The 17,409-nt window shown below is 41.9% G+C and overlaps 1 long non-coding RNA gene across 2 annotated transcripts; it reads right to left on the reverse strand.

Annotated features, from left to right (window-relative positions):
- Window positions 1-1,477: 1,477 nt before the first annotated feature.
- Window positions 1,478-16,963, reverse strand: LOC125756294 (uncharacterized). Of its 2 annotated transcripts, XR_007414337.1 has the most exons (5): window positions 16,527-16,963; window positions 15,533-15,665; window positions 13,698-13,837; window positions 6,142-6,242; window positions 1,478-1,761 (listed from the first exon to the last, which is right to left on the reverse strand). It is a non-coding gene; the product is annotated as an uncharacterized LOC125756294 (long non-coding RNA). The 2 variants fall into 2 exon arrangements; XR_007414336.1 differs by having other exon boundaries at window positions 13,698-15,665.
- Between the last annotated feature and the right edge of the window lie 446 nt (window positions 16,964-17,409).

A 17,409-nucleotide genomic window follows, 5' to 3' on the forward strand; every position in this document is an offset into this window, starting at 1 on the left:
GTCTCCAGCGTGCACAGGGCCCGTATTCTCAAACGATCGCAAAAGGCGATAGTATCGCGTTTGGTGACGTAGAATTTGATGCGTTCAATAAGTAAAAAAAAAAAACACTTGCCTGTGACGTCATTGTTGCAACTGGCCGTTGGTAGTACGAATGTCTCACAACACAGGAGTGAGCGCACCGTACGAGTGCAGAGCAACCCGAGTGCGGCGTTTTCGAGCGTGTGCTGCTGCTTCTACACTGCAAAAAATCTGGCCCCTAAACACGGACAAAGCTGAAGGTATAGCGGTGCCGAGCACTTTTCCGCGATCCGAATTAAACGATTTCTCTAAAAAGGAGTCTTCTTACGAAGTGCTTTCGTTGCCACAGATAAAACAAAGCACTCCGTCACTTTGTTTGAATGAGAACACTGTTCCGTGACCAGAATAAAACAATTTCCTTCAAAGAAGGTCTTCTTACGTGCCTCCTACGTTAAGATACTAAAGAATGGTTTGCCCGTACTGTCCAATATAATACGGCACATTTGCCTTAATGCAAAATAACGGTTTTGTACCACAACTGCACCATAAAATCCCATAGAAGCTTTGCCACCTATGCAGGTGGCAGTCTCGGTATACGCTGGCAACAAGTGAGCGGAGGTCGACCAGTCCACTAGCCACATACGTCCACGTACACGTTCGGTATGGGTCTGTGGTTGTTGTTTCAAGCAGATGCTTCATGACGCATGAACCATAATTCCAATAGTTTTCCTCCACCTTCGTTCCTGAGCCAGCATCGTCGCATAGTTAAGGTCGAAGCTATAACCTGTCGTCTTGCAGTATTCAACAAGCTGTCTTAAAATGCGCTCCATGGGTGGCTTTAGCAACATTCCCACTTTGTGTTCTTTGAACGTCTTTGGCATTTTCCTGCCCAATTCGCCGATGTAAGTGGTGTCGTGAACCCCACAACGTACTCTGTAGAATACCCTGCTCTAATCATCCGCAGGTGTGCGGTCTTTGGGCTTTGTGAACACATGTCCTAAGGACAAGGTATACACAAACACCGCCGAAGATTAGAGCGGGATCATCTACGAAGTACAATGTGGTGATTGCGACACAACTTGCATAGGCGAAATGGGTTGAAGAAGGTAATCGAAGGTTAAAGAACACAAAGAGGATGTTGCGAAAACCACCAATGCAACATGTTCTAAGACGGAGCTTGTTGAACGCTGCTGAATGACAAGGCATAACTTTGACCTAATCAATTCGACGATGCTACCTCGTGTACAAAGGTCGGAGGAAAAGAAAAATCTTGGAATCATGGTTCATTCATCACGGCGCATTGGCTTGCAACAACAACAGCAGCCCTCTACGAGATGTTTACAAGGAAATGTGCGGCTAATGGACTGGTCAAACTCCGCTTATATTTGGCAGCGTATACTGAGAATGTCGCCTGCATAGGTGTCAAAACTTTCATGTCATTTTGTTAATAATTGTTGTGTTAAGTCAAAGTAAACATTTTACAATCAAGCTACACATCCCGAGCTGGTAGATGTGGGGGTAGCATGCCATGTGTAGATGCACTGTACTGTGTGAACTTGCTGATGACGGAAGCATACCTGCTGCTTCATGCCAAATAAACAGTGAAGTACACTACTACATGCTTCTTTAAATGCCACTTTGGCAGATGTATTCAGGAACATATTTGTCAAAAGTGTTGCAAGCTTGCTTATGAAACTGTGTGCACGGCCCATGGACAGCTCCACTTCGCTCCTTTCTGTACGTCTGAAAAGGAAGTGAAAGAAAACACCTAGAGCAACAGCAATGTTCAGAATTTATACACATTTAAACATTGCCATGGTGCATGTGCACATGGCCTCCCTTAGCATCACTGTTTCAGAAATCAAAAAAGCAGAAACGGTATTTTGCAGATATTTGTGGACTCGTTCTAATTATATGAAGAACAAGCAGCATGATTTCACGAAGACTTATTGCTATAGTACACAAGAACTCAGGGTTAAACACACTACGTTCTAACTGCAAGAGTATTTATTTACGTGCATTACCAATTCTATTCAATTATTGTCATGATGTTGAAGCAAAAGTCTTAACAGTTACAATTTTTGTACTTAATGCTGCAGAGAAGGCCGAGAGTTATGTGGGTGAAGAAATGAAGAATTGCGCATGTATAAAATGGAATCGGCTCGCACAAGATGAGGCAAATTGTAGACCACTGTGAAGGGCTACTGCTGCAGTGCACATATAATAAGGCTGAAGATGACAAAGATTAAAGCGTAAACGTAAAGGATGAGAATTAAATTGAGAAGCAAGGCTTGCTGTCAATAGCTCTTGAATTCTATCAGAAAACAACATGACAGTTGTATATCCTGTACATCTTAACGCGACAAAAGTTGAGCTGAAGATGGCGGCTTGAATGAATGTCAAACCATTGAACAAAGCGTGTTGTTGGAGCCAATGTTTCAACAAATTGATGTGTGTAAGTTGTTGCAGCAACCTTGATGCAATTCGTTGCCCCTCTAAAGAGGAGTCCTCTTGTTGAATCACTAGCTCCAACAACATTCGTTGTTCAACAATTATTTCATGAGCTGCACATCTCGTTACATTCATTACAAACCTCTACTGTACCAAATGCTACTATGGTAATGATAGTGGGTGCAATACTTAAGCTGCAGTGTCATAAGCAGGTGACCGGCTATTCAACTCTTTAAATATACCAGATCCATAAAGACTGCAAACCATGAGGCAAGCACAACACAAAGAACAAGCGTAAGGAAATTGAAAGAGGTTAACTTTAATAAACGAGGTATGGAATTAGTCATCCCCATTTTAAGTATAAAAGGTGGTTTTTTAACGAACTCCTTTGCTGTTGAAAAAGATCATGCTGCTAAAAAGATCATACCTGTAGTCAAGTGCTAATTTCCAGGACGAAATTTCGTGATGCTGAGAGCATGCATTAAACTTTATGCACGATAAGCGTTAGGTGCAATGTCAGAGAGGTGGAGATGATTTAATGGGTAGCAAATACTAAAAATGAAAAGCTCTGAGTAACTATCGCAAGAATAAGGACGAAGTAAGGAGGGAAGCATATGATAAGCTAGTGCAATGTCTGAAGCGAGTTAATCTTGTCTTAGAATATGCAGTCATAAAGTGAGATCCAGTAGTAGGCGTCACATGCACTGGTTGTGAGAGAGAGATGGAAATGACGGACCACCTTTTAAATAAATGTAAAAATGTCCACCCATGTGCGTGTTGGGAACTAGCTCTCATGAAGCCCTAGGCTTAGAGAAAGCTTGATAAAGATGAACACATCCACAAGAGAAATCAGTAGAAGACAGATGGAGGATTGGTAGTGGAAAAGCAGCGAGAACAGGCAAAAACAAACTTGCAGGGTCTTTATGTACAATGCCGAAAAATAAGCTACCTATTATAAGTTTTTTTAAGGAAAGAAATTTAATTCAGGTAGGAAAGGCATTAAGCCAATTCAAAAATTGAGCTTGGCCACTTGCATGTCAATGCTTCGCTTTAAAGGGAACACACATAGCATCCATCCATCTACAGATGTGAAACTGCGTCATGCAAGGTAACTTATACAAAGTTATTGCTTTGAGCAATTAGAGCAAAATATTTCAGGAGAGCACCTAACTGGGCTGGTTAGTACATGATTACAACGGGAACAAACAGCGCTGGGCACGGGACGGAAAAAAAAGGTAGACGAAGGCGACAGCACCCTCGTCTATTGTTCTTTCTTCGTCCCGTGTCCAGCGCTGTTTGCTCCCGTTTTAATGCAGAATATTTCTTTCTTTAATCCGAAGGTGGCAGTGTTTCATGGCTAAAATAGTTTACTAATTTGCATTTCAAGTTACATTTTTTCAGCCATAAGGAAACACTGCAAAATGCTGAAGTTCTAATGTTAACATTTATCAGGAGAAAGACTAATTCTTTCGTATGGAATACCAAAGGTTGATTTCCAAAGTTCATTGCCTTTGTATTTTGTGCTGTTCCCTTATCATTTTCCTTAAGACGGTTGTATAGATGTTCTTGGTTTATCTTGTGTTTTGTATATGTTATGCTCCTGTTTTTGCTTAGCAAGATCATTTTGTGTAACTTATCACTGTAGCCCACTTTGCAATACTGCTTACTGGTGTCAGCAGTATTGTCAAGTAATAATTAAATAAGTAAATAGATATCCACTTTGTCATAAAACTACTATAAAAACAAAATAATCAGAAACGTTCGACCCAAACTGTAACAGTCGGAAAAAATAGCTTTTGACCCATATTACAGCTTAGCTTTTGCTATGTAGCATTCCAAACAGAAATGTCGCCAATACATTATTGTGTGGTATACTTTGCTGGCAATTTATATTCCATTTAAAAAAAATATATACTGCTTGGTTGTAAGCAAGGAAAAATTTACTGAAGTGAATAATCCCTAGCCTGCACAGAGTCTCGTTCCTTGACCTTCGCTGCACAGCACATTGGCACAGGATTCACGCGGGTGCCCCTGTGCTCATATAGTGCAAGTCTAAATGTTGCAGATTTAAGCAATACTTCTGTCTGAAATACCATGCAAGAACAATGATGTGCTGTGCAGTGAAGGCAAAGCTCCAAGAAACTTCCCACAGCCTTGTTATTTTTCATTTGAAAAAATTATTTTTCGCTTGAAGATAATATTACACCTTAAAAACTTTGTCTAAATTATCGCACGAGGAAAGCACACTATGATGTGTAGGCAACATTTTAGCTGGGATTGCTACACAGTGAAAGAGAGCCCGCAATATGGGTTCAAACACTACTTCTTCCAAGTGCCAATTTGAAGACATTTTTGCTTCTTTTTGCCAGCAGCATTTTCAACCCTTGGTATATGCACTGAACGCATACTGTGAATATATTTCACATGAAACATTCAGTCTTTTTTACAATATACTTAAAAATGGTGCATTTTGCAATGTTTCCTCACGACTGCAAATAGCATAATTTGAAATCAAAATAAATTCGACTATCATAGTCATGAAAGATTGGTGACTATGTTAAAGAAACAAATGCTTTGTAGTAATAGCTCGACGCAATAACCATGTGTCAATTAATTTGCCTGACACAGCTTCATTTCTGCATGCGAAGTTAGAAAGGTCTTTGCTGCATCATGCAATTCTTTCCCCGAAAATAACGCTTGAATGACTACTTCCCACACTGAAACATAACAGCACCAGTTTTACAAAATATTGGAAATGGTCAAAAAACGACCTGGCACACTGGCGTGAAATGACCCAAATAGGTACTAAAATAAAACAGTGTGCACTGTCAGACACTAAAATGAAGCACTAATCTGCTTGTATTGCTTCTGAATAACTGCCCACAAGAACTTGATTGCGAAAAATTTACTTTAACCTCTGACCTATTTTTATCTATCTCTAGCATAATGACTCCTAACCTTCGGCACACACACAAAGGCACAAAGCATTTCATATGGTTCAATGCCTTCGAACAGTACGGAAGGTCATGTGTTAAGAGATAGCGTAAAATCTGGACTAATTTTAACCAGCTATGTTTTTATAACATGCAAACATCGAGAAATACACAATAATTTAGTAACTCGCCCCCTCTAAAAGTGTTGCTGTCACAGCTCCAAATTCCATTCACGAGCTATACTGGCTAAAATATCAAAACACAGCTGCATTTCCATCTCAATGGTGGATGCACACAAGTCTACACGAACAGGCATGCACTTTAGATTGACTTCACAAGCCAGATATCCGGTAATCCTGCCGTTGGAGAACGTTACCAAGTGTATGAGCTGGACTACTACATAAGGTAAAATGGATGCTTGTGTGTGTTGGTATGACAGAGCGTAAACAAAGCAGTGCAGAAGACTGAGCACACGAGCACAGCACTGTTTGTGTCTTCCTTTTTCTTGTGCTCCGTCTATTGCGCTTTTACACTAATGCATTAATTGTGGAAACAACTAGCTGCCGCAATTTGGTCATCTAGGTCGAACTTTTTGGGCCTTGTACCAGACTAAAGAGCTCTGTTGTGAAAGCAACAGGGTGTAACAATATTGCACTACAAATCAGGGAATACAAAGCATCGATAAGAATGTTCAGCCAAAATAAAAGGCTTCAGCAAAATGTTTAAGACACATACTCACAGGTTAATGCTCATTCACAGCTTCTACGGCAGCCCCATGATTTCTGTGCGTCCATCTGTGCGTGCCTTCCTTCCGCCTTTGGGCAAGTTCGTGTAGAATGTCTGCCAGGAAAACAAAAACATCAGAAACAAGTCGACTTTTTTTAGCATGCCTCACATAACCCAAATGAACTTTTCTCTCCCCATGAGGTAGCTGTTTAGAAAGCATCCAAACAGCCGCTGCTTTGTCTATGTATAGCTCATAACCAATAGGTAGCATCCAACACGACACCTGGTCATTGTCAAAGCATACGAGACAAGAAACTGAGACAAGTATAAGCAAAGAGCAAACGGCTATATTTCGCCATTATATTGTTTCCTAATCCAGCCCGATGCATTCATCGCTTAAATTTAATTTACACTGCTATATTGGTGTTCGCCCTAAACTTACTTTGCAAATAACTCACTAGATAACCTATTTCTCTTACGCACTATATGAATACATGTTAAAAAGATGGGGCATGCAAACATGGACACAAGAGAGTCAAGACACCTAAAACGCTGAGATCACTAACTGGAGGCTCATCACCTAATCTACCTTTACATTGTTGAGAGCGTAAATGCACGCCAAAATTCGATGAATGCAGTTTTGTACAAGCACATGAATGAAGAAATGCGTCCAATTGTCGAGGCCTGGCATATCGATAATGGCAGTGCACAAGAGAGCGAACCGTCGATTAACTAGCATAAAGAAGAAATCAAATGCTTGAGCAGTTCTCTCTCACGTAGACTATCGCGCGTGCCAGATTGACAGCGGCGGTCACCCGGAGCAGACCGTGCTAAGGACTTCTTTTTCTACACGCAGTCCCCAGCAGCTGAACCGTGTCGCGGTTACGGGAGGATTTCCTACCTGCCAAAACCCTGGTCTGTCACGGCGTGCGGTGTTTCCGTCTACCGAACACTTCTGCGTTTCCCGGAGGATCATCTTTTTCAAGCCACTGCCGCGAGCACCACTGCGCAGCCATTTGGCGCAACTGATATCATCCGGCAAAAAACGCCCCCGTGCTCCTTTGCTTCACATCGGCAGCGGCGGTCACCCGGAGCAGACCGTGCTAAGGACTTCTTTTTCTACACGCAGGTTGGTGCCTTGTACCTTCCCCTTTAGTAGCGATTTTATCCCTTGCCGCTGCCGAATCAGTGTGTTTATGCATTTTTCTTGCCTGTCTTGTATTCTTTCGCTATCTTTTTGATTGCACTATGACTAGCTCTGAATTGTGTGCGTCGTGTGCAAAAGCACTTCCCACCCTCAGTCGCTTTTTAGCATGTTGTGAATGCAATAAGTCCTATCACTTAGGTAAGTGCTCAGGCCTTTCTGAAGCACAAGCTAAGAACAAATCTGAAACTTTTTTCGTCTCATGGAAATGCACAAATTGCTATTCGCAGCGCCTGAGGGGGCAGGGAGGTGGTAAAGAAGGTAATGACCAGGATGTACGTGCTCTGCTCAATACAATTCTAGAGCGGCTCGAAAAGCTTGATAACCTTCCGGCGCAAGTTGACAGCATTGATAAAGCCATCTCTCACCTGTCTGACAAGTACGATGAGATTCTAAAAACTATGAATCAGCAAGACGCAGAAATAAAACATCTATGCAAGCGTGTGGACGTGCTTGAAGTCCAGGACAACCCCGCGCAGATTCAAGAGCTTAAGTTTGCTGTGCATAATCTTGAATGGAGAAGCCGTAGACAGAACCTAATTTTCCATGGAATAGCTCAGTCTGACAAGGAAGATTTGCTCTCTAAGATTAACGCTGTTGGGCAATCCTTAAGTCTTCCTGTCCTTGCGAAAAGCGACGTGGAAGCCTTGCACAGGTTACCGTCAAAGGCTGGGAGGGTTCCAGGAGTCATTGTTCGCTTTGTAAAATTGGAAACAAAAAGTGAATGGCTGCAGGGGAATAAGAGGCTGAGAGAAGGGCGGTCCAAAGTGTCAATCACTGAGAACATGACACAACACAGCCGGATTTTGTTGCAGTCTGCGAAGCAATGGGCAGATCGCAATGACTTTAAATATGCGTGGCACCGCGATGGCAAAGTTTATGTGCGGAAAGGTGACGGGGAACGGGCTCATGTCATCCAACGTGCAGAGGATTTGACGCGACTGGCCGTGTAACGCCGCGACTAGCCGTGTAATGCTATAATTCCATTTGTACACTTCCTAATTCACGATGGATTCCCCGTATGTTTCCCCTAATAACATTGGAAAACTCGTTACTAAATCTACACTATCAGTGCTGCACATTAACATTCAATCGATCCGTGGTAAAGAAGATCTTTTAGAAATGTTTCTTTGCGAATTCAGTTTCAAATTTAATGCAATAATGTTGACCGAAACTTGGATGTTAGAGAATGACTCTTTCGCTCTCGAAAACTATGATTCTTTTTATTTGCATCGCGTTGGTAAACGTGGTGGAGGTACATGTTTGCTGTTGCTAAAGCACATGTACTCGGATAGGATTGAACATTTATGCGCTGTTACACCTGATTATGAAGTTCTATCTGTGCTTTCTGGAAAACTACTTTTCGTTGTTGTCTATCGCCCCCCGTGTGGTCGCATTGAAGATTTCTTTGCTTACATTGAAAGTGTTTTTGAATTTGCGTGTCAGTGCCAATATACTATTTTCCTTGGTGGTGATCTGAATATTAATATTCTTGAGAATTCTCCAGGACGCACACAGTTGTTGCTTCTGATTGAGTCTTATCTTCTCCGAAATGTTATCACTGTACCAACCCGTGTTACCTCGTCGTCTGCAACTGCACTTGACTTGATAATCACTAATGAATCTACTGAATGTGTTTCTGCAGGGGTTATTAACAGAGCATTGAGTGATCACCTCCCCGTATTTCTGTTGAGCAACGTCTCATTGGTTTCTAACAAAATTACTCACGACTCATTATTTCGGACACAAAATATTAACGCCAGCTCATTAGAAGAATTTCGTTGCATGATATTAAATTTTGACTGGACGCCACTGTACAGACACACGACTGCAGACGAGGCATTTAACTTTTTTTTAAAACACTTCACAATGTTTTACAGCAAGGCATTCCCATACAGGGTTGCGAAAAAACCGAAGAAGGCCCGTAAGCCTTGGATGACGTCTCGCATCCTTAAAATGATTTCCAAGAAAAACAACTTATATCAGAAGTTTTTACAGAGTCGCGAACACCCCGATCTCGTAGCTTTTAAAAAATTTCGCAATAATTTGAATGGCACAATAAGAAAATCTAAAAAAGAGTATCACATTCGCTTATTTTCAGGCATTAGTGATCAAAAGGTTCTCTGGAATAGATTAAACATGTTGCTAAAATCTGAACGAACGTGCTCACCTGCTTCTCTTACAATTGATGGTATCAACTATGTTGGGAAAGATTTAAGTGACAAGTTCAATGACTACTTTGCATCCCTTGTTCAAAGTGAGCATGACCCTAGCACTCTCGATTACGTGAGAAACCGAGCACAGGACACCATGGCACTTATCGAGTGTGATAGCGATGAAGTATTAGCCGCTTTCAGACGTATGAAAATCAGTAAATGCGCGGATGCTTTTGGTCTGACAATGAGACCCGTGCTACATGTACTTGATGTCATTTGCCCCTTCCTAACTCATATTTATAACTTGTCCCTCAGCACTGGTATATTTCCATCAGAAATGAAAAAGGCGAAAGTGATTATTCTCCATAAGGGAGGTGCTAAAGAAACCCTCGGTAATTATAGGCCCATATCCATTCTACCAATTTTTTCCAAGGGATTAGAGCGAGTTATTTATGTGCGTATTTCAAAATTTTTCGAAAAATACGGGCTGATAACCAATACACAGTTTGGTTTCAGGGAAAGATCATCTACGGAAGTTGCGTTGCTCACACAAAAAGAACTTATTCTTCATAATATAGAAATGAAACTATTGACTTTAGGAATATTTATAGATTTTTCAAAAGCGTTCGATAGAATTAATCATAAAACCCTTCTTTTAAAACTTCCAGCTTATGGTGTCAGAGGTATTTCTTTGGATTTAATATCGAGTTATTTGCGTAATCGTACTCAGTATGTGGCTATCGACAACCACGACTCGTCCTGTAATAAAGTAGAACATGGTGTTCCTCAGGGTAGCCTGCTTGGTCCTTTGCTGTTCATTATTTATATTAATGATTTGATAGAAATAGACACTAGTGTTCAATATATTATATACGCAGATGACACGAGCTTATTCTTATCGGGTTCAAATGCAGATGATTTAGTCAATCGGGCCAATATCGTCCTAAATAAGTTACATACTTGGTCTCTTAAAAATTCCCTTCTTATTAATTCCAATAAAACTAAAGCAACATTTTTCAGAGCAAAAAATCAAGTTATTTCTGTCAGAGCCACACTTACCTTAGGAGGAAATGCCATAGAAATTACTGACACAGTTAGAACGCTTGGAGTCTACTTTAATGAATTCATGCTCTGGGATAGTCACATAGAACATCTTCAAAGTAAGCTTGCACGTGTAGTTGGCGTTTTGAGAAAATTCCAGCATCTATTGCCAGAAAAGGCAAAGCTTACGTTGTACCACGCCCTGTTTGAATCACAGTTAAAATATTGCGTATTGGTATGGGGAAGTTCAACAAAAACAAATATTAGTAAACTAGTCTCTATGCAGAAAAATGCGCTTAGAGCGATTGCTGGCGTGCCTTACAGAACGCACTCTGAACCACTGTTTACCACCTACCATATCATGCACTTTACCAACATGTACCATCATCGTCTTTTACAGCTCTACAAATCACAGATTGAACGCGGCATATTGTTCTTATGTGAAGTCGCTAACCTCCACACCAACATTCTTTGCTACCTTACAAGACACCACGAGTACTGGTCTGTGCCTCACCCACGTACTAATTACGGCTTTCAAACCCTAAGCTATACATTACCTTCCTTGCTTAACAAGTTTGGCTTTACTCACACCTCGATACGCGAACTTTCCTTTAACTCTCTTCGAAACTTATTTCGTTAATGTGTACATTTTTGATGATGATTTGTGATTTTTGATTTTTAATGTGTGCACCTTAATTATATTTTGTGTACGCAACTTTATTTGAATATATCTGGAGATATAATGTGTTTGTAGTGTCACCCATTTTATTGTGCACCGTGTTCTTTTTTCTGCTTTGGAGTTCTTGTTTGTTATGCTACAATGTTATCCTGTGCTATTTCTGTTTCGTGCATACCGCAGTGCCGATGTATACGGGGGGAAGGGAGCAATGTCAAGCCGCGACTGTGCGGCTTTTTTTTCCCTCCTCCTCAGCCATGTATATATATATTTTTTTGTATGCATGTCTGAAATAAAGACTCAGACTCAGACTCAGACTCTTGCCAGGGCATGCACAGATACGTTTCTGTGTCTGCTTTATTTTGTGCCACTGTCCACCTTTCCAGTTGGCGTTAGTGGTGTCTTGGTTTCTCTCTTGTGTCCATGTTTGCATGCCCTGCCTTTTTAACATGAATACCTACCAACCAGCTCAGCTGTCTGTTATACTAAATATGTATACAATCTAGAATTACCACTCTGTCCACTTGCTGATGTAATAATAACAATGGGGTTCTGTATGTAAACGTGAAATTAAAAGCACAGGAACCTCTAGGATTCGCACCTCCACCGAAAGTGCAACCACTCCATCAAGGATCGAACCCGCACAGTTCAGATCAGCAGCTGACCATTGTAACCACTGTATTGCAGCGGGGGATGTTCACTTGGTAATGTAGGTTAATGTTAAGGATTATGGAAAGAGCTGTAGGTTGAAGAAAGACATGCAATTAAGCAAGGAGCTGCAGACATTATGCAGTTTAGATATTTCTGTAATCCAAAGGGCTGGTGCTCAGGGCATGCACCTAAGGAACTCCTGTTCAGCGTCTCTTTTCGAACCAAAGCTTAGCAGAATTGATGTTCCTGTCTAGATATGCCCCTGAAAACCACAGTTAAATAGCTGCTAAGTAAACACTAGAAGACAGAAAAAATCTATCACTTGTATGATATGATGCAAATACACCAAACACCCTGGACTGTGAAACGCATTGATTGAAAAGATATCAGTTAAACAAAGCAGCATAGCAATGAACTTCCATGTAGCTGCCACACGGCAAAAAGCAGGTGGCTCTGGTGCCATGAAAAATCTATAATAACACTTGTTGAATATAGCAGGATGTTTTGTATGATAAATGTATAAATTACCACTCACAGAAGCTGACATGCTATTTTAAAAATCAGCATTGCAAAAAATAAAGCAAGAAAACCATGTGACGTGTGAATTTACCATTCATAATTTAAAGGAGTACTGACATGAATTTAAAAATTTTTCGGGTTGTTGCTCTAAATGAAAGCACGGGTGTCGAGAACCCTAAAAAGAGTGTCGTGGTGCCTGGGGATGCATTGCGTATGTTTTTAATACCGCTTCTTTCAACCAGCAGTTTCGGTTTCGGTTTCGAGAGGGCGGCTTCATAGTGACGTGTCAAGTGTGCCCGTGACGTCACGGGCAGACTGCAACCCACGAAATATGCACCTGCTGTCCTTTGCTGTCAGTCGAACGTGGTTCATGATGAGTGAACTGTCATCCAGTGCCTCCGACAGCAATTTCTGTGATTTAGGCTGCATGCAGAACCCAGATTTCGCAAACCAAGTGAGCCGACTTGAAACGTCATAGGGCCCTCCATGCGGTGAAGCTGCCTTGCAGATGCTGGGAGATGAAAACTTTAAAAATCAAACTTAAATATTTATACGTGTTTCCCGGACGCGGTGTGGGGAGAGCGTTAACACTACATGCCAAGGAAACCAAAAACGTCCGTTTTGCTGCACTTCAAAATCGTGTCAGTACTCCTTTAAGGCTAAAGGGCCCCTAAACAACCCCGGAGTCTAAAATTTGTGACAACTGCACGCTTGTACAACGTGAACATGTTGTCACATGAATTTTTTCATTAAGTGGTGTAATAATGAAGCCACAGGGGATAGAACGAACATTCCAGCTGGTTTAAGTTTCTCGCTCAGCCTGACCATCCTGAAGAGGGGCTTCCTCGATGTGCCACTGTGCCAGAGCGGTGCGGTGAGGAAGCACAGTAAAAGCACTGGCGAGATAAACCAATTCGCAACTCTTGTGACAACCACAGATACTGCATCATCACAAAGCCAAAATGCCGTTTCGTATTGCAGAGGACTAGTCAACAGTAGGCGTTACTTAATGTTGCTCATAGGCAACATTACACCACTTCGCTAGCAAAGAGGACTGGTCAAGCGCTGAAGAGGAGGTGCGGTTATTGTTTTTAGAAGTGGAGTGTCTGACATTCGGACAATGTGATTCCTGCGGCCCTCTGTACAAATTAGCGAGCTTGTTTGGGAGGTGTAAAAAAAAAGAAGTCGGAGCTTGCTGACTGGCCCTTTAAGAGAATGTAAATATACACTAGAAGGAAGTACACTTGTAGACATATTACTATAAGCTATAAAAAACAGGCAATTAACATGCTCAATCCATGCAGCATAGGGATGTCTCACACCTTTGCAAGAACTTTACTATGGTGGCTGCATGTTTGTGTAGGCCAGAAGCAGCAGGCACGTGGCTTCCATGAATTTGACCCGTTCGTTGAAGGGAAACTGCTGCTCACATCCTTGTAGCACTGCTTTTTGAAGATGCTTCCTGCGATAACAAAATGACCACAACACAATTATGGTCTGCAAATATCCACAGATGACCTACATTGCTGCCCTTTCTCTTTAAATTCAGCTCTAGACTAAACACTGCAATAGCGGCATCCTCCTACATTACAGGGCATCATACTGCTTTCCTTGGCCTGGTTTTTAGTTCAATAATTGTTTTCACCCATAACAGAATGTAGCACTAGTAAAGATTCGGTTGGGGAGGGTGCAGTCGTAAAGTGTGTATGCAAAGTAAGAATATGAAAAAAAAACAATGGCATAATTTCACATGAGATATAACAATTATCATAATTCATGTAATGTCAGACACCAAGAAGTGTTTAATTGAGCAAGTTTTGACCTTAAGCTATCACAAAACGATGCCCTTTATGGAAAGAGTGAACTCTGATGATGAAATTGGCTGCCTTTACTGGCTCTGTAGCTGCAAGTGCATTGCTAAAGCCGCTTGAATGCACTTAACAAGCCTGTGTAATGATATTGACAAATGTACAGAGAAGACAAACTCATTCGTTCTCACTTAGCTGCCATCACAGCAATACGTTGCTTCGTGTCAGGTTTCCTGGTATGCAGAATGCACGAACTTGGTGGCCGTGCCATACCACAGTAAACATGATCGGCATCTGCTCCAACTGCGTAAGTAGCTGGAAAGTGCTAAATTACACAATCAGCTGTACCATGCACACATAATGTAAATTCTAGCAGTGGCAACATTTCGCACCTCATAATAGCCTATGGGCATTGTACTCGTTGATGCTGCCAGCTGCATTCCCTGTTTTCATTTCTAGCATGCATAGCACATGCACACAAAGCACCCAATAACTGTGGGAAGCAGAATAGATCGTCCGAGGTAATCAATAAAATTGATTGACAGGAATTCCACACATCACTCAAGCCTGTTGTTTAGCATAAGTGATGAGAATGTGCAGCCAAATGTACACAGCAAATTCAGTATTGGCCTTGAAAAATTGCAAGATAGGTTGAAGCTTTCCAGAAACAAATCGTATACAGTAAAGTCTGTCCCAGATACTGAAATCATGAAGTTATAAATTTTAAAGTGGGCCGCTATATTCTTCAAGCACCATGCATTGCATTTATGAAAACGCTAACATCCCTGTACAACAATGCGTGCTGCAAGAAGTCATAAACCTTAATATTTTTGGCACAATGCCATTTACCAGTACCACGTTTTGCAGAAAGGCAACATTTTCCTTTGCAAAACTAAGCCATGTTCCCAGGCAAAATGCACTGTCCATGGTGACAAACATGGAGTACGCTCTTCTATACAGCTTAGCTGGTTTACTGGAACTAAAAGCTACGGTAACGCTGTCTTAATTGAACTGGCTAGCAAGAGCCTTCTCGCTGCTGTTTATGTGAAGTAATTTCACCTTGGTGGAACGTCACAAGAGTAAGTGGCACATAATAATGAGTGCGAAAACACAGTAACAGGTTGTGCAACGGCTACCAGGTATGCCCATTCATGGAAACTGTGGGCTCTTCCCCCAAATGAACCAGTTGGAAATAACCCTTTTGCATGAATAAACTTAAGTTGGTTGCTGGCATACGTAACATTGTTACTCTGCATTTCCATCTCATTTATCTAGCGCTCATTGTTTCCCTTCGACATGACTAGCTCAAAACAAGATTCTTCTTCATTAAATGGAACTTTGTACATTACCTTTACGTTGGCTACAGATGCTTATTTCTTCTGCCTGAATAAGCACCTAGCACACATAGCATACTTGCCTCAGCCACCTTCTGGACTGCATGGTCAGCACTCCACTGTTTGTCGAGGCACTGCTGTTTGCTACCTGCAGTACGTTGCAAAAAACTTCAGCATTCAAAAAAAAAGGTTAAGAAAAGCCGGACCAGGTGTGCCAGCAGCACCTTGCCCTTTGAGGAGGGAGGAAGAGCTCTGATAAATGGCTAATTCAAGACAAGCGTCGTTCTTCACAAGCTATTATTATGCGATGAGAGGTGGGACTTCAATACACGGACGCACATATAGTGCTAAAAGCAATTGAAAATTCAGCTGAAAGTACGGCTTGTCAAATTAGGTGAACGTGCATAAAGGATAAAAATGGGGCAAACCAACTGAACAAAATACAATGTCATGCTGCAGAAATTGCATTTTTAGCAAATCTATGTTATCTATTGCTTGAAAGATGATAAGCAATGTCCAAGAATGCTAACCTAACGCTTTTGAGGGTCACGTTACTTAATGACAAATAAAATGCACGCCTAAAGAAAACATCCCTAAATACACTATATTTCTCCCACTGTACCGATTCACGATTCACACGGTGGCTGATGATTATTCCTTCAGAGCTCGTGCGAACGAAATGGATGTTGAAGCTTCAGTTTCACGGCGTTACTCCAAGTAATTTGTCGAGAGACATGCATAAAACGCATGACAATGGTGAGCCTGACAAAAATGTTGTCTCCTTTCAGCAAATATTAGCGTAGAGCAGTGCGTGCAAGCGAGCTAATTACCAAAACTTTATAACACTACCGACTACGTTCTTGACAAATACAAATGTCATGCGCGAGCACAACTCACAACTCACAACTACAACCGCATACACTACCAACACGTTATGCGATTTTCTTCGGCGACAAGGCGTACTACAATAACAATAACTCACAATGTAGGAAGCGTAACGTTCACTTACCTCTGGCAATAAAAAATACGCTGGCAGCGTACACTGCTAGATGACCGCCGGTTTCCAATGGTGCGCCAAGCGAGGAATCGCCGAGCTACCGGCCGTCCCCGAGCGTCAAAGCCTTTTCCAGGGCGACAGAACGCGTCGTCGACAAAGGATTGCGGCGCTGCTACTCACTGACGTGCGGAAACATTTGAAGAAGGTGTTCTTCAAAACTATGAATCGCGTCCGTCGGTCACACCGAACAAAGCAGTCGCAGAGATTCAAGTCGCATGGTCGGCATCTGGTGACTATTTGCCTGGTACCGCGTATAGTTGCGCTTACGTCAGTAACCACGAAATACAACACACAATACACACAATGCGAGGCAGCGCGTTAAAAGTCGACCGCACAAACAGAACTCGGCACGACGATCACACGAACGCAGAACTATACGGGCTAGGAAGGTCTCCTTAGTGTCGTGAGCGCGCCTGCCAGGTGGAAAGATTGCGCGATCCAGCGTGCAGACGGCGCTGCCGCTCGCTGGCGTGCTTTCGCGCGTGTGAGCCTGCGCTCTGTGGAGTTTCCCGTTGAAACCAAGCTTTATGTTGCGGTATAAGCTCCTCGCGTAGGCCACACATGGCGCTGATAAATTGTAAAACGAAGAAAATAAAACTCTGGAGACTATGCGGGCAGATTAGCTTCTTCTGAACGGCACATGCTGGCGTAGAGAACAAACATGTAGGAAATTCGGGGTTTCCGTTCTAGTTGATTAACATTCTTTTTCACGCAGTAATGTTTGAGTACAATGATTGAAATATTCATTGACAATTACAGCGGTTACATTAAGAACAAAAATAAAATGAACAGACGCAAAGACAGATATTTTCGCGCAGAATGTGAGTAAACAGTG

This window comes from Rhipicephalus sanguineus, chromosome 11, assembly GCF_013339695.2.
Source record: "Rhipicephalus sanguineus isolate Rsan-2018 chromosome 11, BIME_Rsan_1.4, whole genome shotgun sequence".
NCBI classification, from domain to species: Eukaryota; Metazoa; Arthropoda; class Arachnida; order Ixodida; family Ixodidae; genus Rhipicephalus; species Rhipicephalus sanguineus.